This window comes from Sander lucioperca, chromosome 12 (assembly GCF_008315115.2).
Source record: "Sander lucioperca isolate FBNREF2018 chromosome 12, SLUC_FBN_1.2, whole genome shotgun sequence".
Taxonomy (NCBI): Eukaryota; Metazoa; Chordata; class Actinopteri; order Perciformes; family Percidae; genus Sander; species Sander lucioperca.
Window position 1 is genome coordinate 33,009,423 of NC_050184.1, and position 24,415 is coordinate 33,033,837.

The 24,415-nt window shown below is 43.1% G+C and overlaps 1 protein-coding gene across 1 annotated transcript in view; it reads left to right on the plus strand.

The window, feature by feature from the left end:
* Nucleotides 1-4,816: 4,816 nt before the first annotated feature.
* The window catches only part of plxna2 (plexin A2), a 209,552-nt gene continuing 189,953 nt past the window's right edge, over nt 4,817-24,415 (plus strand). Inside the window, exon 1 of the mRNA XM_031290478.2 lies at nt 4,817-5,797. The gene's annotated coding sequence lies outside the window, so the exon portion shown is untranslated. The remainder of the gene's footprint in view (nt 5,798-24,415) is intronic.

Consider the following 24,415-nt stretch of genomic DNA (forward strand, 5'->3'; position numbering starts at 1 on the left):
ACACAATCATTTGTAAATAAGCAAGAAGTAGTGGAGAAGAAGTAGAAAGCAGAAGTAAAGGAAAGCAGGCTGCCTGGCAACAGTAGTAAACACATCCACGATAAACAGACGTATGTCCAAATCAAAATTTCTCAATGTTATGAACACTATTTCTATGACGCCGTTTTTTTTTTTTTACTTTTGACGAAGCGATCTCGTGTTTTCCCACACCCTCCAAATGCCTTTTCTTTTCCCCAGTGTGTTGGCTCTCTCTTACCACATATTTACATAAGGCCCTTTAACTGCCTCTGTGGTCTCTACATGAAAAATCATACAGATGTTTGTACAGGCGAATCCCCCAGCCGACCATGTGGAAATGGAACACGCAGCGGGCGCCAAGTTACAAAAATTCAGAGGTGCACGGCCACGCGCTGCGACAGCTTTCGGAGCTGTTGCCCTGGACACGAAAGACATGATGACGTCATTTTTGTAGCTCGCACACTTCGCGCCGGGAACACCACGGCATCCATAAATCCATTTTTAGGTGCTGCACCTAAGCCGTGTGCGAGTCTTCCTATTTTGTTTGGCATTTTGGATTTTGTACTGTGGGCATAAAGTACTTAATTGTTTTTTTATATCATCATTATTCATCTTCTCTGACAGCTCAATTGGGGTACTGATGTGTTGAAAGATGGACCATCTGTACTGTTGCCACTTTCCCTCTCTCTCACTCTCTCTCTCTGTTGCTATTTTTGAGGGGCCATGTTTCCATACTGATGCCATCTGAGCCCATGATTTCCTGCCACAATTCTGATGTGTGAGCTTACAGCACAAGGCTGCAGCTCATGGAATGCCTCCGAGCAAGGACAAAATAATGATAAAAAAAAAAGAAGAAAACCAATCTAATACAATGCCTCTCTCAGCAAACATATCAGAGCAGCTTGCAATTACCACGTCTCCTGTGATTGCATCTCTGTGGAAATTAATTGCTATTTTAATTTTGTTTTTCCATTGACAGATCCTGACGAGCTTAGGAAATGCCTCCGATGAGAGACGTATGTTTGGGCCACAGATCAGGCATCATTCCGTTCAGTTGAACTTCAGGGTGGGCTACTTTCCCTGAAGAGGGGACGGAAAACAAAATCACAGCAATGAAACCTCTTTATACTCTCTCTGAGATCATCACTCTGATAAGACTGCCACTGTCCTCCATATAGTTCCAATTTGTTGACTAAAACGTGAACTGGGCATGATGGTGTTAGATTAAATTTGACTCCCCTCCCTCTTCTAATATTTTCCTGTGTGAAATATGCCTCCCCGGTGTAGAGCAGGAGAACTGGCCGATCATCACCACACGGTAGTGGGCTGCTGAGAGTCCGTCAGTGGGCCATTACTGATGTAATGGGCCACCTGTACGAATGTGGTTTCTGTTTGTAAGAGTGTGTATGTGTGCAATTGCTTATTGCATGGCAGTAGTCCCTAGAGCCTCTTGAGTGTGTATCCGGTACCCACTCTAACAGGTGGACAGTGGAGAGTAAGCAGCGGGGGTGGACTTCCATAATGGACCTGGTTCAAATGCCACATACATCCCAAGTCCCGAGACACATGCCACACATTCTGGACTCTGCTGCTTACAGCTCTGCAATGAGAAGTACAACTAATCCTACTGAAGGATGAAATGAGAACCTTCATGTTATGTTTGTTTGTATGAATCTATGTGCAATGTAATGTTGAACAAATCTATTTGAAGGTGTAATCTGCTACACGTCTTGTTAGGATGTTAAACATTTACATTAAAGGTACTATGTTAAGCAATTTACATAACTTGAAAGCTGAGCCCTTCCCCCGACTTTCTTCGGGAAACAACAACAAACTTTGAGCTAGCAGGCTACACGCTGAAAATGGCGAGTTTAGAAGAAAATTTGGACCGTGCAACAAGGCAGGCCTGCTTGGTATTTTCGGGGAATGGTTTTTTGAAGATTTACAAAGAATATGTTTACGGCATTTACTACCTAACTGGGACGTTTTAGGACCGATTGGTGGGATTGCTGTGGAGAAGGGTCACACGGCGATAAACTGGTAAGAGCTAGGTTTAACCATTTATCCAGGTAATTTAAATAGCTCACGTTACTGTATTGTGTGAACAGCTAACTTCATTTAATATTGTATGTGGAGTTTTCTTTTGTAGGGTGCCAATGTTGCTCGATGATGTTTTAAGCCCCCAACGTCTCCTTCCCAGAATGTATGTGTGGTGTAGCCAGACCTTACTCCACAGCGCTGTGGAGATAGGTCTGGCAATGCGAGACTACTTCTTTTTTACCCACAACAGCCAGTTCTTATTATACATCCATGAACAGAATGCTGACTGCAGTTCACTTAACTGTCACCGGTCTTATTAACAACAAGGATTTTCTGAAAATAGTACCTTTAATATAAATGTTTAAAAAAATGTAAGTAACTGACATGGTTTAACGTTGGAACAGACATTATTGGCAATCGTATGCGTAAGATTGACACTTAAGTTTTTCATGTAATTGTTTCCTGGTATTGTTTTTTTCTCTCCAGTCAGGCTGATTGCTTACACGGGTCAGGGAAAGAGGGAATGGAGTGTCAGTGGAGTCGACAGGATGCCACATTCCCTCGTGATATCTTCAAATATTGCTGCAGGGAGAAAGAATTAAAGGCATCACTAGAGGCCCCCTTTGAACCTTTCAACTTAGCATGAAATCGCTGGGAGCCTCATTCCCAGCACTGTGCACACCCTTCCACCTGACCACCATTTGATTTGCTCACTGAATTGATCTTCCAACAAATAAGCTTTGAGCTTTGCCACGAATTACCCCTCTCTATCTCCTGTCACACATGCCTTGCAGCATCACTCCCCTCTCTTTGCGTGCACCCAGCAGCCCTGTACATCCAAACAGTTGGTACTACACATCACACAATCATAATTCCAGCAATTAACCTTTTCACTTACTGTGGGCTTTGAATCCTGTTAGTTTCTTGGCTCACTCCTTACAGAATCAGTCTCTGTCTACCAGCTCAGATTCCAAATGTAAACATATAAAGTGACCAGCGGCTTGCGTATTTGACAACGCCCTAATGACCAATGATGTGTGCTTTGATTTCAGATTCAGGTTTGGGAAGGTGCCAAGGCTTAAAGTGGCTGCGTTGTACCACTGTGAACCTGGACCATCTTGACACAGTTCTCGGCTACTAAGAGACAGGGCTTTAATGAAGGTCTGTGACGAGGTGCATCTGTAAGTTATGAGCACATCAAGCGAACGCTGTATCTTTGCATCAAGTGAAGGTGCTTGAGGGAGCGAAGGCACAGAGCTGAGCATGATACACAGGCACGCAATATGGATGTTTTCCCGTTGGCTTGCCTGTCGCATCATATTTGTGCATGTTGATTGAAAAGAAAATCAAAATTTAAGGAAGTTCAAGACATAAATACGATATAAATTTTGCATATGATAGTTCAGAGACTAATTAAAGCTACAGTCCTTGCTTTTCTCATGTATCTTTTTCTAAACAACGTGACCAATTAAAGCTGCATATTTGTCCTATTTTGAACAATGTACTAGTCTTTTCTCTTTCACGGTACCAGCCTGCGTCAGTCGATATGTGTCCTAAAGTGAAACATGACTGATAGAATTGTACTGTATGTAATAACCAAGCTTCACCTCGCAAAAATGGCTTCATTTATCATTTCTCTCTTTTCACAAAACGGGCAGAACGTCTTCCGGGCAGTTCTGCGTTCTTTCAATATGAATTGAGTTATGTTCCAATCAAACAAATCACAGCTTGTTCCAAACAGGGCTGCTCCAAACAGGGCCGTGAGTAATGGATTTAAAAAAAGAATTCTGTATTTGATTACCCCTGCCGCCCAGGGTTGACTAAGATCCATTTGAGAGGCAGTGCGGTGGAATTCCAATATGGACACCCTCCAGCTATTGACCCTGTCTTTAAGTGGGCGCTGTGCTTTTAGTGTACTTATACTGGTTGTTCCACATCTTCTTCCTTCTGGCAGTTTTGCAATACTTTTGATGGCAGACACTGGCTCCCTTTCCCCCACTCTGCATTATTGATGCATCAGAGAATGTGGATAGCCTACTTTTTGTCATAACGCACTAAGGGCACAGATGCAGTCTCAGTTATGCAAAGAAAAGTAAAAGTCAAAACTTGGCAGTCAATATTGAGATCACTGATCAAAGATTTATGATGTATGAATAAAAATGAAAGGAGTAATAGGCAAGTACACTTCAATCAATCAATAGAATTGAATGATGTCTGCAGCACAAGTAACATCATAGTTCAAAGTAAGAGACGCAGAGATGGTTTAGGGCACTATGTTACTGATGCCGTGGCAAATTATAGGAAAAACTTTAAGGGTTGATTATTATCTCCAAAGTTGGAACACTCCGGAGCTGCTAAGTTCCTCTGGTGAGTGATGTAATAAATACATCTCTGAGCCCGAGAGAATGAGGGAGAGCAAAAGCAAAAGGTTTATCTAAAACTAGGGGGGAAAAGAGAAGCAGAAACGGAGAAATGAAGAAATCATGAGACAGAGACAGAGAGACAGAGCGAGAGAGATGTGAGCAGGTTGACAGTTTGGCCTATAGATGGCAGTGTTCTAACAGAAACCGAGTTGGATGGGAGAGTGCCACTGAGTGGGTTCAGTGTGTGCTGCGCAGACCAAACTGTGATGGGTAAGAACATTTTCTTTTCATACATGTGATGCACAATCCAAATGTCAATTATCAATAGGATATTCAATATAGTCGGTTATAATGATTTCCAAAGGTAATAATAGGGCCATTTAAATGTATATAATTATTTCTACAGCAAGTTATCCAAACTGTAAATTATACTTGGCATCTTAGAAACTTGAGACATCCCTTTGGTAGCCTACCCCCCTTTTTTTGTTATTAGTTGAGCGGATGGTGCATTGCAATTTACCATATGGATTCATGTTTACGACAAAGTGTTATTTGTTAGACAATATGGCTTACTCGTATAGTTCTTAATTTTCTAAGACTGCATTGCTGAATTCGACAACAAATGTTCCTTTAATGTATTCATTATGAATGTTTGTTTTCTGGGCGGAAACGGTTAACACCATAACGAGCAGGAGTGTGAGGGGGGCTGGCTTTAAACACGCAGTGTGCCAGTGGCAGGGCAGCGTACACACACTACTGTTACAGTACATTGATGGAGCCGCTAATGTGTGTCAGTCCGGCAGAGCCCCTGTGAAGAAGCGACGCTGCGGCTCTGAACCGACCGACCGACCGACCGACCGACGCTGCGAAATTCCCACCGCGGGACCATGGCAAGCCTGGCCGCGGCGTGTGTTCTGTAGAGCAGCCTGGACTGGACTGGAGGACGCTGTATCCCGAACTGAAGGAATGTGCCATTTTCATTGACACGGTCTAGCAAAGTAACATTAGGAGGTCAGCTCACACGCTGAATGCTCTGCTGCGAAGTTTACGCACTACATTTTCTACCTACTCGCCGTTATGAAGGTTTTTACTTGAATGAATGACGCCACCGCCGCAGCTTAACAGGTTCTGTAGGCAGATGCGGGCTATTTAAGGCTTCGGACGAACTAGTCAATGTACAATTATTGAAGCATCTTCGTAAAGAGAGGCTTTGTCCAGATAGAGCATTTGGAAACACATATTTTTTTTTTTTTCAATTTTTTTTTCTTCACTGTGGATGTGAGTCTGTAGCGCATCAGTTGAAACCCAGAAGACAGCAGCCGCGCTGGACGCTGGGAGGGAGCAGGATAACCGGGACATCCAGTTTAAATGAAGAGGTGAGTGACGACCAACGCTTGTTTAGGCTAAATGTGCTTCACGGTGTGTAAATATCCTATTTGTTTAAATCCCACAAGACAGCCACACTGTTCTGCAAAGGGATAATTTCCGACACTGCAGACAGACAACTGAAGAGATGCATTTTTCATGTTTAGGCTGCGGGCTCTGATAAGGTAGTTCGCCGGTTTCAACATTTCAGCTTTGCCACAGCTCACACTTTGACGCCAAAGTGAATGATGACGTGCGACCATAAGATATATAGCCTATAGCTTGTATGCATGTTTTACAGTTTGTGCATATAAGATCATTTCAACTACAGCTGGCTTCATGCACAGGTGTTGCTTTGCATCCTTTACTACCAGTTCTGCTGTAATGCCATTCATTTAGCTGCCTCCTTCTAACGAGTCTTCCATTTAGCATCTTTCCTGCTGATCAGCTGCTTCTGGCTGGTGTTGGTGAGATCTTTTTCTGGAGTATTTAATGAAGTTAGTTGAACAGCAGAGTTATTTTTAGAGCCTTGATGCTTGCAATCATCACAGTGGCAGACTGTCTAATGATTTGTATTTGTTGACCTTTATTGTGAGTGCAAATTCACACAGACATGCTCCTCTACACTGGCCACATAATTTGTATTTATAGCAAACTTAAACCCTATATATATATATATATATATATATATATATTTAATATAGAGACTGGTAGCAAGCTACAGAACTGCGTCACTGCAACAAGTGAACCTTATTTAGTCTTTATTTGGAGCTGATCATCAGCTAAATCTTACTTTTTATGTTCACACAACAATGTGAATTGGTTTTACCACGCCACTGATCTAGTTCACATCGTCTAAATGGTCTAAACATTTCCTGCTGGATTTGTTCTCTTCTCAAGTGGTAAAACCAAAAACCCAAATTGCAACAACAACAACAAGAAATTACCACCAACTATGTGATATACTGTCGCCTACTGGCATCAATTTAGGATTCCAGATCGACTCTAGACATCATCTGGCCCAATTCAGCAGATGCACCTACAAATCTTCATTCTCTGTCAGAGTGCCAGCGCTCCGGCAGGCACCCATGACAATGACTCTAAAGAAAATAAATGTTGTCTTAAGTAGAAAATTGCCTTCCATTTGCATGAGAATAACTTGCATCTGCCACGGCTGACGGGTAGCATATTAATCCCTCTGCTCATGCAATCAAAACCCGTTCCTTCTTGGTGAGATCACAGTTTTTGTGCATGTGAAGCGTGACCCACGCACATCATTATTGTAATATCCATCTCGAAGTGAAACAGCAGTTTGACCCCAAAGCAGCCACAAGGGTGGAAATTGCTGCCTTTGGAAGAACAAACCAGCACTCAGCATTGGTTTGATTATCACATGCTGATTACATTCACCTAATTAACAGTCTAATGGGGGAAAAAACACATTCGCTGATATAGTGTGGTGCTGCCGCTGAGCAGTCAGCCCCTCTGACCAGTTGGCTGTTCAGCAGCTGTTGTATCACAATTTTCTACACTTCTATTAGCTCTGCTTTGGTTCAAATTTAGTTCTTCTTAGTTCAGTATATTTATGAATCCTCAGTGACCTTATGTGACATAAGTTTATTGCTGCTAACTCGTTTCTTTGAAGTCAAGATCATACAAGACAATTGCTGTTGAAACTGTTTTCTTAGAGCTGTTGTTGATAGTGTCAATTTATTCTGAAAGCAATGGAAATCGCAGCCAGTTTTCTCTCTCTTTAAATAATAGAGGATATGAGCATAGATGTTAAGAATCCGGCTCAATTGAATCACTTTCAAGTGATGCCTTTTGAAGGCACGCCGTCCAAGAAAGCCTTTCGCGAAGCGCAACATCACACATTCATCCAATCAATATGGTTAACCCCACCAGGCTGGAGAGAAATTGCTTCGACTGGACAAACTTAGGTCGAGCTTTGTGGAGTAACGCTTGATGTTTCTCTGCCACCGCCTCTCCGCTTCACCTCTCTGTAAGGGGCTGCGATATTTTTGATTGGATAGTCGCTGCATCGCTGTGGTCAGCGAGGTATTCTTTGGAGTATTTCTGATCTTGGGAGTGATTTGCATAAGTCTGTGTTTTTTTTTTTGTTTTTTTTTTAAGACTACCACATTTCCCCAGGGAAAATATTCAGGTCTTGTGTTCTTTAATAGTGCTGTTTTCCTCTGTGCTCAAACACGAGATATTCCCGTCAGTATTGTGCAGGATCTCAAACATTTCATGGTAACTTTTGGAATAGCTGTTTCTGTGTACAGATAGTAAGTGACTCCCATGAGATGTGACTATCACATCTCATGTTCTTAAGAGGAACTGGTCCTCTGTTGCACCCTGTAGATTGTGTCTAAAGCATCTTCTGTGCAAGACTGCCTATCGCCATAGCTACCACCGCCACCATCAGCATCTTTCAGTATGTGCGGCGAACTCTGCTGATTGGCGGCATGGCTCAAGAGCGTCCTCCTCTGTCGATGAACAGCATAGTCTAAGAGTCTAAACGGCGAGCTGAGTTAATTATCCGGCCACAATGCGAGGACGCAGCCTCTTCCCCTTCAGTGCCTTCCACTTATACCGCTCAACAACTACCATGACATTACTAACTAATTTTTTGAACTGCATGATTTGCTCCTGAATGAGTTGTTACTGCCTTTTATGTGTGCTGTGTCACCACCAGCCGTCACACGGCACACTGCTGGCTCCTCTTTGGATTCCCCCCTGAAGGCAGCCAGACTCACCACAGTTTAGCTTGAGAGATTTTGACAAGTCGTTGCGCATGTAGGCAGAATCCTTGACCTATTTCTTAATGAGTGAATACTGCAAATGCGCTCAGCGGCTGAGTATTCTGAACCAGGCCCCCCTTTTCTTACAGCAACCCCCACCATCCCAACTGTCTTTTGCTTGCACACACACACACACACACACACACACACACACACACACACACACACACATGCAGATAATGGTGCTTTTGTGAGTTCACTGACTCATTCTCCCACAGATATAGGTCCTCCTTTTTCCTATCTGCTGGAGTGTACAAATAGCGAGTGAGTGTTTGTTTTAATGCAATTGGCCGCCCGTCTTCCCACACTCGAGGCTGTTTATCTGAACCTTTCAACTGTCCAGCTGTCACAACAGAGATCTCAATCTCCTTGACCCACACACGCTCCGCTCGCTCATCCTTGTTATGCGCATGTTTGTGTCTGGGATCCGCGTTTATGGCGAGCGAAGTACGTGCGAGGATTGACATAAGGGAGATCTGGATCTGCGGTGACATTGATCAAGTGTAGTGCAGCCAGGGAGAACATTTAGTCTGAGAGGGCTTTGGCTTCAGCGAAAAAAGCAGAAGATCACAACTGTCTCTTTCTCTTCATCCACGCAGCAGTCGGCTGCGTTCACAAATCCTCTGTGCTCGCCGTTTGTCCTTTGGTAAAGGCTAACAACATGAGTTTTTCTACCTGTCTCTTACGCTTCAAGCACCAGATTCAGCGGTAGACGCAGTCGCTCTAGGTGATGATTATCCTAAGGAACGTTCGTTTAGATGAGACGTTGATTCAGGAGTGTAGGAACTGGAAAGTCTGTCTCCCTGCCTCTTGTTTAAGATAACACTAAACTTTGTTGCATTGACACCGATTACGGGCAGGTATCGGGCTAAAATTGGAAACTGACGTTGGAGAGCTTCCACAATGTTACAACATGATAGCAACAGAACTTAATTTAGAAAGCAAAGCAAATTGATTTTCAGACTCTTGGATCTCTTTCATGGAAAAATATGATTTTTCATTCACTCTGGCCAAAAAGTCCTAGCTAACAGTCCAATACATTTGGTTAAAATATTGTTTTGATGCATTCCAACACTATTTGTCCCTCTGCTTTGTGCCAAAGAGTAAAATCTAGTGTTGCAATCCATACTATAAACATAAGAATATACCATAGATCTTAAGATACACCATTACTCTTTAATAATTCCCACACAATAGCAGATGTCAGAAAACACCACAGGACTACATTTAATGGTCTAGTCATGCTGCTGTAGCCATTTTCATCATCTTGAGTAGTTGTGCGTGTAGCCTTCAGTGACTTATTGAATCGTTGAAACCATTTTAAATTGATGACTACAGGCCTCTACACTGTTAAGTAGCAGCTTGCCCAGTATGAGCAGCACATAGCACAGAGAGCAAAAATCAATACCACTCCTTTGCATTTCATTTTTCACGATACACAGGGAGACTATACTTGTAAATTGTATTTTTTGTTTTATACTGCGAGTACTTGAGAGACCCTTTTTTCTGCCTTAGTGTTTTCCTTTGATAGGCCTGTTAAGAGTTTGTTTCCACATCTCTGTCAGGATGCTAGCTGCAAGAAGAAGGCTGTGTGTGTGTGTGTGTGTGTGTGTGTGTGTGTGTGTGTGTGTGTGTGTGTGTGTGTGTGTGTGTGTGTGTGTGTGTGTGTGTGTGTGTGTGTGTGTGTGTGTGTGTGTGTGTGTGTGTGTGTGTGTGTGTGTCCGCAGCTCCCAGACAGGCTCCAGTCAGTCTCATCAGAGGTCCAATCGTGGAACGGTTAACAGTCGTGCCTCTGCCAGGCGCAACCGTGGCCAGTCCAGATCCCGCTCTCTCTATTGATGGCAGCAAGTTAGCAATGAACCCCAGTGTGCACTCTGCTGTCCCAAATGCTTTCCAGCTTGCTGAAACAAAGCCTTTTGTAGGACTGCTGAATCCAACAGATGGAGAAATGGACAGTAAATGAGAGTAGAGGCAAAGGGGAATAAAGGAATTTAGTGGAGCATGTTTGCGGGTAGGCATTTAGGCTACTCCTTTGGGAAGCCTAACACCCTCACAATGCAATACTGGCAGGACTTAAATGTTCTCCCGTTGACATGCTGCGAAAGCGGCTTTGGGCCCCTATGTGAGTGGAGAAGGCAGCCTTCTCGCGAGGGCTCTCCAGGGCCTGGGAAGCCTTTATTAAGATGTTAATGGAACTGCCTTCATGACACATTTCCACGGGACAGAATCCCTCGTCTCTGCCATTCTTTAGTGCATCAATCTGCATGGCACAATCATCAGTCTCTCCCCCTCACACAACAGCCTGTTTAGGCATTCAGCCCCAGCTCCACATTCCCCTGCCCAGGCGCTCTCACTCTTTATCTGATCCCTGCTGTCACAAGCCATCCTATATTTTACCACGTGTAACAAAATTACGCGATGCCAGCGATAAGGACAGCAATCCTGGCGCAGGGACCCGTAGAATAACAAGTCTGGCTGTTTGTTTGTCACTGATCTTCGCACCGGTTGGAAGTCAGACTGTCACCCCAGCAAGCCATGAGGGCTGTTTTATGATTTTTTTTTCTTTTTTTTTTCTCTGCACACTGTCAGCCGGTAGTCTGTTTCCAGGACACTACTACCTACATTGCTTCCCCTCATTCGCCCTAGCCCTCAAACTGCTCCCAAGGCTGGCCACTGCAGCATGAGCAGCTTATCAAAGCAATAACAACAACAACAAAAAGAGGGGGGAAGAAAGACCTCGATCTTTACACACAAATGCCTTGACTTCATTTTCATGAAAGGCACTGGATTGCATTGTCTCAACCATTTTCTCTTTTCACATCCGTTTGAATATAAGTCAGTTTGGCCTGGCACCATCAATAATCAATTAGCCAGTGTCATGGGAGGATGTGCGTTTTTGTTTGGTGGAAACTTGACAAAAAGTGAGCAACAAAAAGGAGCGGGAGAGAGAGGCAGAGTGGGAGGGGGCTTGTGTTAGACGCCGGGGGCAGCTGTCAGGAGCAGATGATTGTGTGTGTGTGTGTGTGTGTGTGTGTGTGTGTGTCTGTGTGTGTGTGTGTGTGTGCGTGCGCGCGCGCGTCGGTGCATGGGTGATTTGTGCTTGGCTGCATTTGTTTGTGTCCATTTTAATTTATTGTTGTTTGACTGCATGGCACATGTGTCGTGTGTGTGTGTGTGTGTGTGTGTGTGTGTGTGTGTGTGTGTGTGTGTGCGTGCGTGCGTGTGTGTAACATGAGGCACCAGGGTAGGCAGAATGGGCAACGCCATGCTGTGCTGCCCACACTGCCCCCTGGTGATGAGGATGCCCCTGCTTGCCACTGTCGCCATGGTTACTGCAGGCAAAGGGGTGCAGACATTGCTTGTCTAGTGTGCTCATGAACCATAGAGGAGCCCGGCCAATGGCAGCTTTATCCTTCTACTATATACACCGTTACAATTACAACTAGGACCACTTTCAACTCAAAGGGGGCTATAACGGCCATTAGCTCTCAGCCATTTCAAAACAGTGTGTAATTTTCTTACAAGATTGACTCATACTAGCATTTGCCCTAGAATTGTAAAATCCAGCAGGTCACTGTATTTACACAAACGTAATTCTCTCTATGCTTATTGTATTGAAGGCAACACAACACTCAAAATCCCCTGTTATGCTCCGAGACTCAGTGACATGTAGATACCTGCACCTATGCTCTCTTCATTGTTACTATTTTGCAGTCAGCCATGGCCTTATCTGGGTGGATAGCTCCTCTCAGTGTGAGGCAGGAGCCTTAAGTCATCCTCGGCCCTTAGCAGAGAGGATAAGAAAAGAAAAGGAGAAATATGGCCTTCCAAATTCATTCTTGAGTGAGATAACAAACAAAAAAAAAAAACCCTGTCTGGAAAAGTCCTCCCCCCCTTCCTCTTCTATCTTGTTTCTCCTCTCTCTCTCACACACACACACACACACACACACACACACACCCCCTCTTGATAAATGTTTCCACTGTTGTAAACCAAAGTAAATTAGGCTAAATTGATGATGAAAGACCTCGAAATTCCACTTCAAAACACCGAATGTGGCCCACTGTGGCGTCTTATTTCCCTGCAATGATGATAGAAGCATAAAGGCTCCATATTGGTTGTTTTTTTTTTAACTTTGAATGCTTGGCCAGGTAGTAAGGAAGGATTTTGGATGTATCATGAAAAAAGTTTGGTTGAAAGCTGCTGCCGCCAGTTCTGTAACTCCAGACTCTTTACTTTGGCCCAAGGTGATTTATAGTGTCCAGGCCAGGGGAAATGAATTCTCCCCTGGGATAACAGTAATGTTTATGCATGAATGCATGACTCTGATCCACACACTGAAGCCAGTGGGAGAAAATGGATGAAAGGTACTTTAAAAAAAATTTTTAAAAAAATGAGGAAGGCAGCTTGTCATAAAGCCCACACAAAATCTGTTATGATGTGTAGGTGCTCTCCTTGCATGCTCGAGGCAAAACCGTTAATGACACTTTATGAACGTAATTGCTTTTGTTGTTGATTTTGACCTCGGCCCAACCTTTAAGATTATAGCTTTGTACAAGCGTAGGGCTTTGTGGAATGTGTGGGATACTGAGGGAAAAATAAATCCTGTTTCTCCTGGATGCATTTCTGGGAGCCCGTCTTATCAAAACGATAGCAACAAAATGGCCATTGTGAATCACGCTGTACAAACTAAATTGAGCTACAGTAACAGTGTGCTTGGCGAATGACCGGTATTTGTTCCTGCCAGCCAAACATTATCAAGATGAATACATCGTAGGGGAAGTTGGATGTTGTTGTTTTACTGCTCTTACTTCCTAGTGCCCCTTTGCTATCAAAGGGAAACACTGTATGTACTCAGTGGAACAGCGGGAGCTCGCCCAGACAGACGCATTATTCTGCCTCTGTCATAACCAATGAAATGGGAAACACGACGGCAGCGTCTTCATGAAACCTGCATTAGACAGAGTGGAAAATCATTAACATGGAGTAAGTGACATGATGTGATATCACGCCATGCAAAACGCATAATCAAAAAAAGATCACTACTTCCTCACACATCAGCTGCAATGTAGGTCAGACACATTGCCTTTTCTGTAGTGTTTAAGGAGAATGAATCAGGGTTTTCGAAGACAATTATTCAGAGTGTGACAGCCGAGCCGTTTGCAGCACAGGAGTTGAAATCCTTGTGCCCGTGAAGATGTTGATTAAATATGACTGCACTGAAACATTTGCCTGCCTGAGGGAGTCAGAGGTAGAAGAAGGGAGGGGAGTGGAGGGAGTGAAAAAAAAAAAGGCAGGGGACGGGGCAGGTTTGTACTTGAAAGCAACGAATGAGCATCCTTTCTTGTATTAATCTGCAACAGTTAGGGATTTACACTACGGGAGCTAATGCTGCCGACCAGCTGATCCACACAGAAGGTGCATTCAGTGGATATTTGCCATGTAACCACTGACAGTCATGCTTTTCACAGACACACCTTTATTGTCTCATTCATCTTGAATAGAGAGAGAGAGGGGGGGGGGGAAAGAAGATTTCTGCTCATTGCAGAAGGCATCTCCGAGCTTGTAGGTACAATGTTTACTGTTAAGTACTTTGCACAAGCCTCATTGCCTCTGCTGCTGCGAGCCCTTCCCCACATTTCGCAGGGAACATGTTCAACCTGACAGGGGTGAATAGGTGAGGTGAATTTGCATGTATTTACAGAGCATGCACAGTGTTTCAGGCATTATTTGTTTGGCAAACATAATGTTGCATTTCAACAATTTGCTTTTGCAAGGTTTTAATGAATGTTTTTACTCACAAACTAATTTCCCATATCACTGAAGAGAAGCACAATTAAGCATTCAGTTCAGTTCTTTTGTACTGTACAGTACAGTAAATCGCTTAGTCTTTGTTTTTGTTTTCAAAGCTGGTGGTTAACAGTGTACTGTGTAATCTCCTCCGCATCCACCCTCCTTTCTCTCAGCGTTGTCTCCTGTTTATTTTTTGGGTGGGGGGTGTAGAAGTGAGTGAGCTGGATGGAGGGATCCCCAAAGGGGACTGGCATGTGGCTTAGATGCTGGGAAATATCAGCACATTTTCACATTCACCTGCATTTTGGGACCTGAGTCCGCATTCTGCTGTGCATCCTCAGACAAAAAAAGGAAAATTAGAAAATAGAGGGAAGTGGCTGCTGGGCAACGTGTTACTGTTGAAAAGACCAAAGTAAAGTACACATTGGCACATTCTTACTTATTCAAAAGCACAAGCACACACACACACACACACACACACACACACACACACACACACACACACCTTCTTACCACACGGTAAATCCTTCATGGATTCCTTGTGTGCAGACATTGAGAAGCCTCATAAAGGACACCTTGCCTTTGTTTATCTTGACGAGGCTACAGTGTTCGAGGGTTGTGTCATACAAAGCATGAGTTGCTTCAAGGGCTTAGGGTCTGAAAAGCTGAAATGCTGTGTGTCTGCCTGCCTGGCTCCCTGAGGCGCTGAACATGTACAGTAGCTCTGTGTCAAGGTAAACAACCCCACCTTTCTTTGTACACTCTTCTTTGACGCAGCCAATCATAATAAGGAAAGCAGAGAAAAGGGAATAAATAAAATAAAAAATAAAACTGTTGACAGAAGGACAGCCAGGCTGATTTGACTGCGGGAGCCATTGTTCCATTATTTCAGTGTAATTTCTTCATAACAGTCCGAGCGCTACATACGGAACCTGTTTCTAACATTATGCGATATCTGAGCTGCTTGCAACATTATGGCAATAAAAGGGCCTTTACTAGGAAAGTCTTTAAATGAAAGGAAATGGAGAGGAATTGGCTGCAGAATAATGGCACTAGCTGAAGTGCATTAGTTAGACTTAATTCAACTGAAACATTGAGCACCACTGAGCGGTGTCATCCACAAGATGACTCTTTTCTTGAGGAGTATTCTACCATTGATCATTCATTTCAGTGAGATGGTAGACGGGAGGCAGATTTTCTGAACAATGTACATATTGGATGCATATGACCAACCTTTTAAAGAGAAAACTACAATCAGTGGCTGCAAAAGACAAACTGGCATATTGCTCCTGCGGGCCCATATGTTGACCTTATGACTGTTTTTACAGTGCACAGAGAGGAGCTGCCTCCAGCCCCTCCCCCTCGTGAAGTTGCGTGCTGCCGTGTGCACTTGTTCAGAGAGGCTATCGTTACGTTAGCTAGTTGCTGGTGTTCTTGCCATGGGATTAACTGTACTAATAAAACTGTTGAAACACCGCGGCCACGCTGCTGTGAAAGCTCCCCGAACGTCATTTATCAGAGTCTGATTGTTACCCCTCTCAGTGGCAGCTCCTCCACTCCATATCTTTATAACGGAGCTAACCGCTAACCGGAGCTAACCGCTAACTGGAGCTAATCGTTGCCAACCGAGCCCTGAGTTCTGTGTGCCTGTATCCATTAACTGCATGTATAGACTCAAGCCCGAATAAACCCCTTCATTTTATTGAAATGGCTGTAAACGTTTTAAACTACAACTCAGAGTTGTTTGAATGACAGAAATCAGCTCAAGGTACGGCGTAGCGTTAGTGTGCTAGTTGATGCTTTCTCTGCGGAGTGCAGACTGATTTGCTCTCGCGAGTCATGTGACCAAATCGCAGCCTTTGCGATTAGGAAATCGCGTTTTATCGCAAATGCAATTAATCGTTCAGCCCTATCTTTGCACACCAGAAACGTGTCGGACGCAGCGCTGCTGCTGCTAGCCTCGTCTGTACACGTGTATTTCCCATTGATAAAATGAAATAATAGCGTGTTCTTCAACCCTATATACTGATTTGATTACAGCAAAGACAATGTCGGCAGTGTTGACGGCAAAATAGGCTACAGAATATTTTGTTCTGTATTGACAGGTGCAATGTTTGAAAGTCGATAATTATTTATTATTATTTTTGAAATTACATTTATATCTGCATTTATGTCAAAACCTAGAGACTTTCAAACATCAAAATGTCATTTATTAAATGTATTCGTGTCAAAATGACACAAACATCTTTTCCTATTTTGCCTGGAAACGCTTCCAACACGCTTGCGTGTCGCATGAAAAATAGGCATCGGTCCTATTTCTAGCATGCACGCGTTTTCGGCGTGGCTCGAGCCGCGCCTGAGACGTGCGTGTCACGCAGGCAGTGTGAGAAATCTAACCTGTTAACATGGGAGTCGAAATAAAAACGGACACGCCATGCAGCTGACACGCTCACGCCACGCAGCCAGTGTGAAGGAGGCCTTAAAGGGCTGGCTGTAGGAAAGCACTATAATCCAGCATGTCTAGCTTCTGGTACAAAACAAAGGAAGAAACAGGGAGGTCTGTATTTTTATTTTTTTTTTAACTTGTGACGCTGAGTCAGACAGGAACCGGAGAGGAAACTGGAAGGGAGGTACGGAACAGGAAGGCAAAACTGTTTTCGTAGAAGTCAAGGGCACTGTGTGCCAGGCAGAGATGTACAGTTAGTTAAAGAAAACTTGAGAGCTTGGGAATAACTCACTGACTAGCCCTGCTTCGGCAATCTCACTGGATTTGCAGTACAGGCTTGTAAAATAGATGATCTAGTGTGTGTGTGTGTGTGTGTGTGTGTGTGTGTGTGTGGAAGAAGTCTCATTGACTCTGAGTCGGTCCCAGCCAGACTAAAACAGCAGCGAACCAACCACCAAGTGTCCTAATTAGCCCATTTCAGCATGTTAGTCTGCCCCAGCTGCTCCTATTTATGTTACTGATGAAATGCTGAATGGGCCTTCCCCCCCCCCCCCTCGTTACATTTTCTCGAGGGTAGCAAACAGTCGATTTTTATCGTTTTTCTCTTTCCTGTTATTGCAGTTTTTGTTTTTTTTGCTGGAGTATGATTATATGTTTTGCCAACTGCTGATGCAGTTTAAGAGGAACAACAGCAGCAGGGCACTTTTGTTTGGCTAAGAGGATGACTGCCAAGTACCCTACCTCATGTTTTGGCCCCCATCTCCCCCATCTAAGAAATGACAGAAAGTAGTGACAGGAGGAAATACTCAGGCTGCCCACCGCTGTGTTTATGCTGACTCTAACGTGAGCATCAATTTCATCCTATCCTCTGCCACAGCATACTTATCATCGAGAGGTTTCACTTAACATCTCTCAATTGGATGGAGAGGGGCCTGCTTGCATGCTTGCCCGAGCATCATTTTAAACCTGTAACTAAACCTGTGGCCGTATGATCGCTTTTAGAGCAGTCAAACCACAGCATCACTCCCTCAGCTTCATCATCTATGTGTGCGGTCTAAGGAAAAAGTTAATGCGAGGTAAAAGCTGCCACAGAGGAATACCGATCGCCCGGGTTTGGCATTGGACGTACCGACCAAGCATGGGAATAGTCTTTTCTTTGATTTATTTTCAGTTATTATTACTCTGTCTGTTCATGTTCTTTATTGCTCTCTTTTTTTCCTCTCTCTGTTGATATTGTGCTTTCCCTCTCTCCCCTCTCTATTGCTCTTCCTCTCGCCTCTCTCTTTTTGGCTGCCGGGAATCTTTTTTTGTCTCTCTCTCTCTCTCTCTCTTTTTACACTGTGGGATCTGGTCCCAGCCTGCCTCACTTCCTTAACAATGAAACAGATGCTAATTTGAGTCATCTTACTAGCAGAGATTAGTCTTTGATCAAACTTAATGCTCAGAAAGCAACTGCTGCATTCAGCTTCAGAGAGAGAGAGAGAGAGAGAGGTTGCGCTTGTAAGTGTGATCTGGTGACTAAGGCGACGCAGGATACTCCACTTGAGTGCTGTTACTGTACACTTAAGCCCTTTATACATGTATTTCTCTCGCCCAACATTTTACATGATGTGCAATCAAAGCATTGTAAGAATTACACTGCTATGAATGTCAGTGTCCCCCCCCCCCCCCCACCCCCACTGCAAGACCTACTTATGCCCATGCAAGTGTGTGCGATTACATCGATGACATGCTTTCCAGAGAGGCCTCTCCGCTGGGTGCTAACATCAAGATGTAGTACAAGAAAAACACTGACCGACAGTTGTATGAGGCTCAGTGGCCACATGTAATGGATGCTCTCCAGTGTCTGTCTGAAAGAATATGGATGGCCTGACTATTACGTCTACAGCAGAGCGTGGGGACAGATTCAGGAGCCTCTGGCCTGTGAAAATGAGTGTGAAGCACTTATTCCCAGGTTCACTGATGTAGCGGATGGACTGTAGTAGCTCTTCATACAGCTCTGACAGACTCAGAGCGGCTCTGACAGCCAGGAACCTTGTACAGTATAAGCATCCTACATGTGTGCTTCACCTCAGTCCCCTCAGTCACCTCTATCTCGTTTTCAGGCTGCTTTTCTTGGTTGGTCAAAAAAGTTGCACAGCCCCATCCCAGAGGTACGGCAGGTGGAATGACTGGAGAAAAAGAAGCAGGGATAAGGGCAACATGTTCTCCAAACCATATGACGACATGGGTCGTTTGTTACCCTAACCTCTAATACGACCCACAGGAACATTTCATAAATTAGCGTCCCTAGCGGTGGCAGGAAATATGACCTCATATCTAAACCAGAGAACGTATCGGTCGCGGTTTTGAAAGTAAAGGTTGCGATTTTAGACACACCTTTAACGTTGTGAAATGGTTGCAGTTTGATTATGTTCAGGCACCAAAACTACTTAGTTAAGTTTAGAGAAAGATGGTTGTTTGGGTACAAATCAGACGTTACTTCACTTCCCGAGGGTTACGCTTGTGACGCTGAATGTGACGTTCGTAAAGTTAGAAAGAAACTCGCCGTTTATTTATATTTTCAAACGGGACTCAAACCCCCTGCTCTTCTGGGTGAATGTCCTGGGTTTGTGTGTGTTTGTGTCTGTGAACCTCCCTCCGTAATGACAATTTGACGCTCTTAAATTTCGTCACCTCACTTCACGCTTTGCTCCCGTCATCATTCCTACGGCGACTAGATGGTGTCGCCACTAGGAACGTAAATATAGGTCCTAATCAGTGGTGGAATGTAACTAAGTACATTTACTCAAGTACTGTAATTAAGTACAAATTTGAGGTACTTTACTTGAGCCTTTTCTTTTCATGCTACTTTCTACTTCTACTCCAATACATTTCAGAGAGAAATATTGTACTTTTTACTCCACTACATTAATCTGACAGCTTTAGTTACTAGTTACTTTACAAATTAAGATTTTTGCACACAAAATACGTTTCATTATAAATTAAATTACCCAACAATATAACGGCCTAAAAGTCCAGCTGACATGATTAGCCGATTATAGACTTAGTTGATTGACAGAACTGTTTGGATCGTTTCCAGTTTCTAAAATGTGAGGATTTTTCTGCATTGAGTACTTTTACTTTTAATACTTTAAGTACATTTTCCTGATGAAACTTGCATACTTTTACTTAAGTAACATTTTCAATGCTGTACTTTTACTTGTAACAGAGTATTTTTACAGTGTGGTATTAGTACTTTTACTTAAAGTGCTCATATTATGCTTTTTGGCTTTTTCACTTTCTTTTATTGTGTTATATATCATTTTTGTGCACGTTATAGATTGACAAAGTGAAAAAGCCCAAAGTCCACCCCAAAGGGACCTACCATCTCCAACAGAAAACTCTGTTCACCAACTGCTCCAAACAGCTCTATTGTAGTCCAGCCTTTACTTCAGATACGAACGTGCGTCACTTTGTAACACACGTTATAATGCTCACCTAGCTGCTAGCGTGGCACGTCCTCATACTCTGCTTCTGACTGGCTAGTAGTCCTTACCTAGCTACTGCGCATGTGCGACTCCCAACAAAGATGGAACAGAAGTGCGATGCCTCACTCTGTAGCTAAAACAGAGAGCTCAACACACAGGGTGAAAAGAGGAGCTGCAGCAATGTGCAGTACAACAAATATATGGTGTTTTTTGAAAATTAAACCACATAAACCTATTCTGGTACAACCTCTAAATACAATTATGAACCTGGAAATGAGCATAATATAGGCACTTTAAGTAAAGCATCTAAATACTTCTTCCACCACTGGTCCTAATCGCTGCTTGAACAAACAAGCTCTGGGAGCGTTTATCCGGGGGAGGACAGTCTCGTTAAGGGAGGTTGGAGCAAGAAAAAAAGCACACAAGGCAAATAATATTCTGTGGCGTCCAAGGGTTTTCTGTGTTTCCTGGCTGTTTAAGGCCACAAAATAGAATCCCAAAAAATTTCCATAGGGCCATTTCCCTTTTCCCTCCTGTCCCCGTGACTTTGAACATAATGAGCTTTGGACCTTTTCCCATTCTGATCCTTTGCTGTTCTATGTGCTTCGTCTCTGTAATCATTGCACGTTATCGTCCACCGCTGTGGTGGACAATAATGCTCATACAAACGCTGCCTCCACCTCTCGTGTATTATACAGTACAATACTCAACCTTCACAGCTGTAGTGAATAATACCATGCATTTCTATCACGCTATTTTTCATCATAGACCTTCTAGGTCACCATGACATTCCTTCCTTCCACCTCCCGATTCCCCACTGCTCAGCCATCCTACTATGAGCAGGTGGGGAGCAGTTGTGCCACATGTGTAATAAATGTGCTCCACAGGATTTTGTGCATGCCTGTACTCCAGGGCACATGCTATACGTCACTGCTATCGCCTGTCTATGGATTTTTGCTGAGTTTCAAAAATGTTATGTGTGCTATTTTTATATATAAAGAAGAAAAATGTACGGAAGTGGATTAGGGCCACATGTGAAAAAATGTTTAAAGTCGGAACTGATTTTATGCTTAGAATTCTGAGAAAAAAAGTCAGAGAATAAAGTCGGAATTCTGAGTTTAAAGTCAGAATTCTAATAATAAAGTACTGACTTTATTCTCAGAATTCTGACTTTAAACTCAGAATTCTGACTTATAACTCAGAACTCAAATACACTTTTCACATGTGGCCCTAATCCTTTTCTGCAGCCATGTTAGAGCATCCTGGTAAAATTATTTTGTACTTGTGCAGTATCGTAGCACAGTATACTTGTGTAACTAGAGAAACATTACACACTAGTGTGTTGATAGAGAAGTGCTTGCTGTGTTGATATGCCCGCTCCACTCTCAGGACACTGGCTCACAGGAAACCAGCACAGTGCTGATTTTCCACCGTATCCCAGCCAGCACTGCATCCTGCGCCGGGTTCACACGGAACAGGCCGGAAGGCATGCATGTGCGCTTCAGCAATAATCCAGCAATTCACTCAGTCAGTCAGCCAGCTTGCTCTCTGCGCTCTGTCCCATCCTATTCTGTGCTGGCATGGCCTGGCCTGGCCTGTCCTGTCCTGGCAGCGTCTGCTGCACTCCGGAGGACGATCATGTGGATTTTTATACAGCAAGCATGCACAATGCTGAGCTAATGCTTACTGCAGTGCTCACTACTGTTTTATTATTCATATTCATTGCAACTCCTAGTTGGACTTGCGTACAAATGTAGCGTAAGCTTTTTTCTGAGCTGTGGTATGTGGCAGCAGTTTTGTAACTTTGCTTCCCTCCGTGCTAGACTTCAACCATTTCTCGAATTTTTCAGAAAGCATTCCAAACCAGTCTGTGCAAGTTGTTGGTGTTCACCCTATATTGCCCTATTGGTCTGATTCATCAGTCTTTAAGAGAACACGTAACCAATACATTATCTTCTGGTCAGTGAACCCACTGAATTCATTCATATATTTATTTAAAGGGGAACACCACCTAAATTATATTCCAATATGTTTGTTTTTTCTTCCATGGCCCAGGAAAGTTCAATCAATATTTGTGAACATGAGCTACTTTCTCTCTAAGCCAGAAACCAGAGAAGTAAGTCTCAAACTTGCAGTGTCATCAAGTACAAAGTCTGGAGCTGCTCCACAGATAATGAATAGGAGATTTTGTGGACCCACAGAATGTTGGTTATCTTTTTTTTTTTTTTTTTTTTTTTTATATACCCAAATGAGCTTTAGTCTATTGTGTTCAGTTGTTCTCAGTTGTGAAACTGTACACTCAGAACATTCCCCTGGATGTTCTCAGTGTATCTATCTGACTTTACTCTAGTTTTTTGGTATGTTTACTAACATTTTAGACTGTCTTGACCATATTTTAGATTGTCTTGACCATATAACATTTATTAGTATTCATTTTGAAAATGGGTGTAATTTCCCTTCAAGGCAAGATTAGCTAATTAACCCTTAGAGAACTGGGGCCTGTTACACAAAAGTAGAATGAAGAAATCCAGGATAACTGAAAAAGCGCAGCTTGACTAAGTGTGATCCGGTCATTGCGGCTTAATCGGTTGCACGTTTGCCGAGCCAGGATGAGAAGGTGAAGCTATGTCAAGCCAAGTGTTGATAGCTGGGATAAGTGCACGTCCACGGCTTTCTTAAATAGACCACGGCATCGATCACAGATTTACTGATGCAGAAATGGAAAAGACGCATGCGGAATATGTTTCACCCGTTGAGCAGCAGCTTTTAATGGAAAATTACGAGGAGGTGAAACATATAATATGCAAAAAGCGAAAACAACAGCCATATATACTGTTGTTATCAGACAGAGAGAAAAAGCCCGACACACAATACTGGACCGACTGAATCCGTATGGATTTAAAAAAATCTACTAGTCACTCCACGTTTTTACAAAGTTGTACATTCTGTTTTAATTGCTTTAATATGCTTGTTTTATGTGTTGGTTTTATTGCTGTATCTGTTTTTATGTGCTAAATGTGTTGGTTTTACTGTAAAGTGTCTTTGAGTAGCCTGTAAAGCACTATATAAATAAAATGTATTATTATTTAGCCTACTGTGCCTCAAAAGTGAGCAGAGGGAATTAATGTTCCTCGGGAAATTTACCCTAAGGACTAGGCTTAATTTCAAACCCTTATTCATAATGCGAGAATATGTTTTACAACCATATGCACCAATCTCTATAAGCTATGTCTTATTCTAAATATCTTTCTACAATTAATGTTCATACAGAACATACATGACTGGACAAAAACTAGAAAAATAAGTAAGTGACTTCAATACACACTGTAAGCATATCTGTAAAACAATGTAGCCTATAAGTCATATTTTTTATCTCACTCCCAAGCTCCAAGATGACAAGTGACAGCACCAAAATAAAATGCTTAAGAAGCTTTGTGGCGTTCCAACACATTCCCACTCCCATCTCGTAAAATACGGACGTTTGGTCAGGTGCCATTGTCGTCGTTATTGACGCTAAAAGTCTCCTTTAGAGTTCGCTACACGGTGTGGGAGGATCCCCCTGCCTCTCCACGTTGCACGGGGCAAATTCTCGGGGAGAGCAGCGGAGGAAAAGCCCATTTCCTCCGTATCGTCCCACTTTATCTCCGGCGCATGTGCAACCATTTCTTACCATGTATAGAACTGCAATAGTACGATTTAAATCAAACTCGTGACAGTAATAGTGACAAGTAGCCTAATACATGTTAATAAAAATAAAGTGGAACACATTCAGAAGACAACGGAATAACTGTTAAACACGTTTATTTATGATCAGAACAGCAGCTGATTTAACACATCAGACTCCAGGATTAATCTTAGCCTGCTCTGGAGCAGGCTAGCTGCAAAGAATAAATCTCCATGGTTACTTGGCTGGGTTTAATTCAACCTGCTTTTGTGCAACCAAGTCAAAGCTAAATTCATCCAGGATAACCTGAATATCCCGGCTTAATCCCTTACCCTGGTTTTGTGCAACAGGCCCCTGGTTGTTTTTTGATGATGATCCTAAACTAACCTGGACTACCATGGACTGGACTGATTGCACTATGATACCATTGCACCTTTCTGCATTTTTTCCAC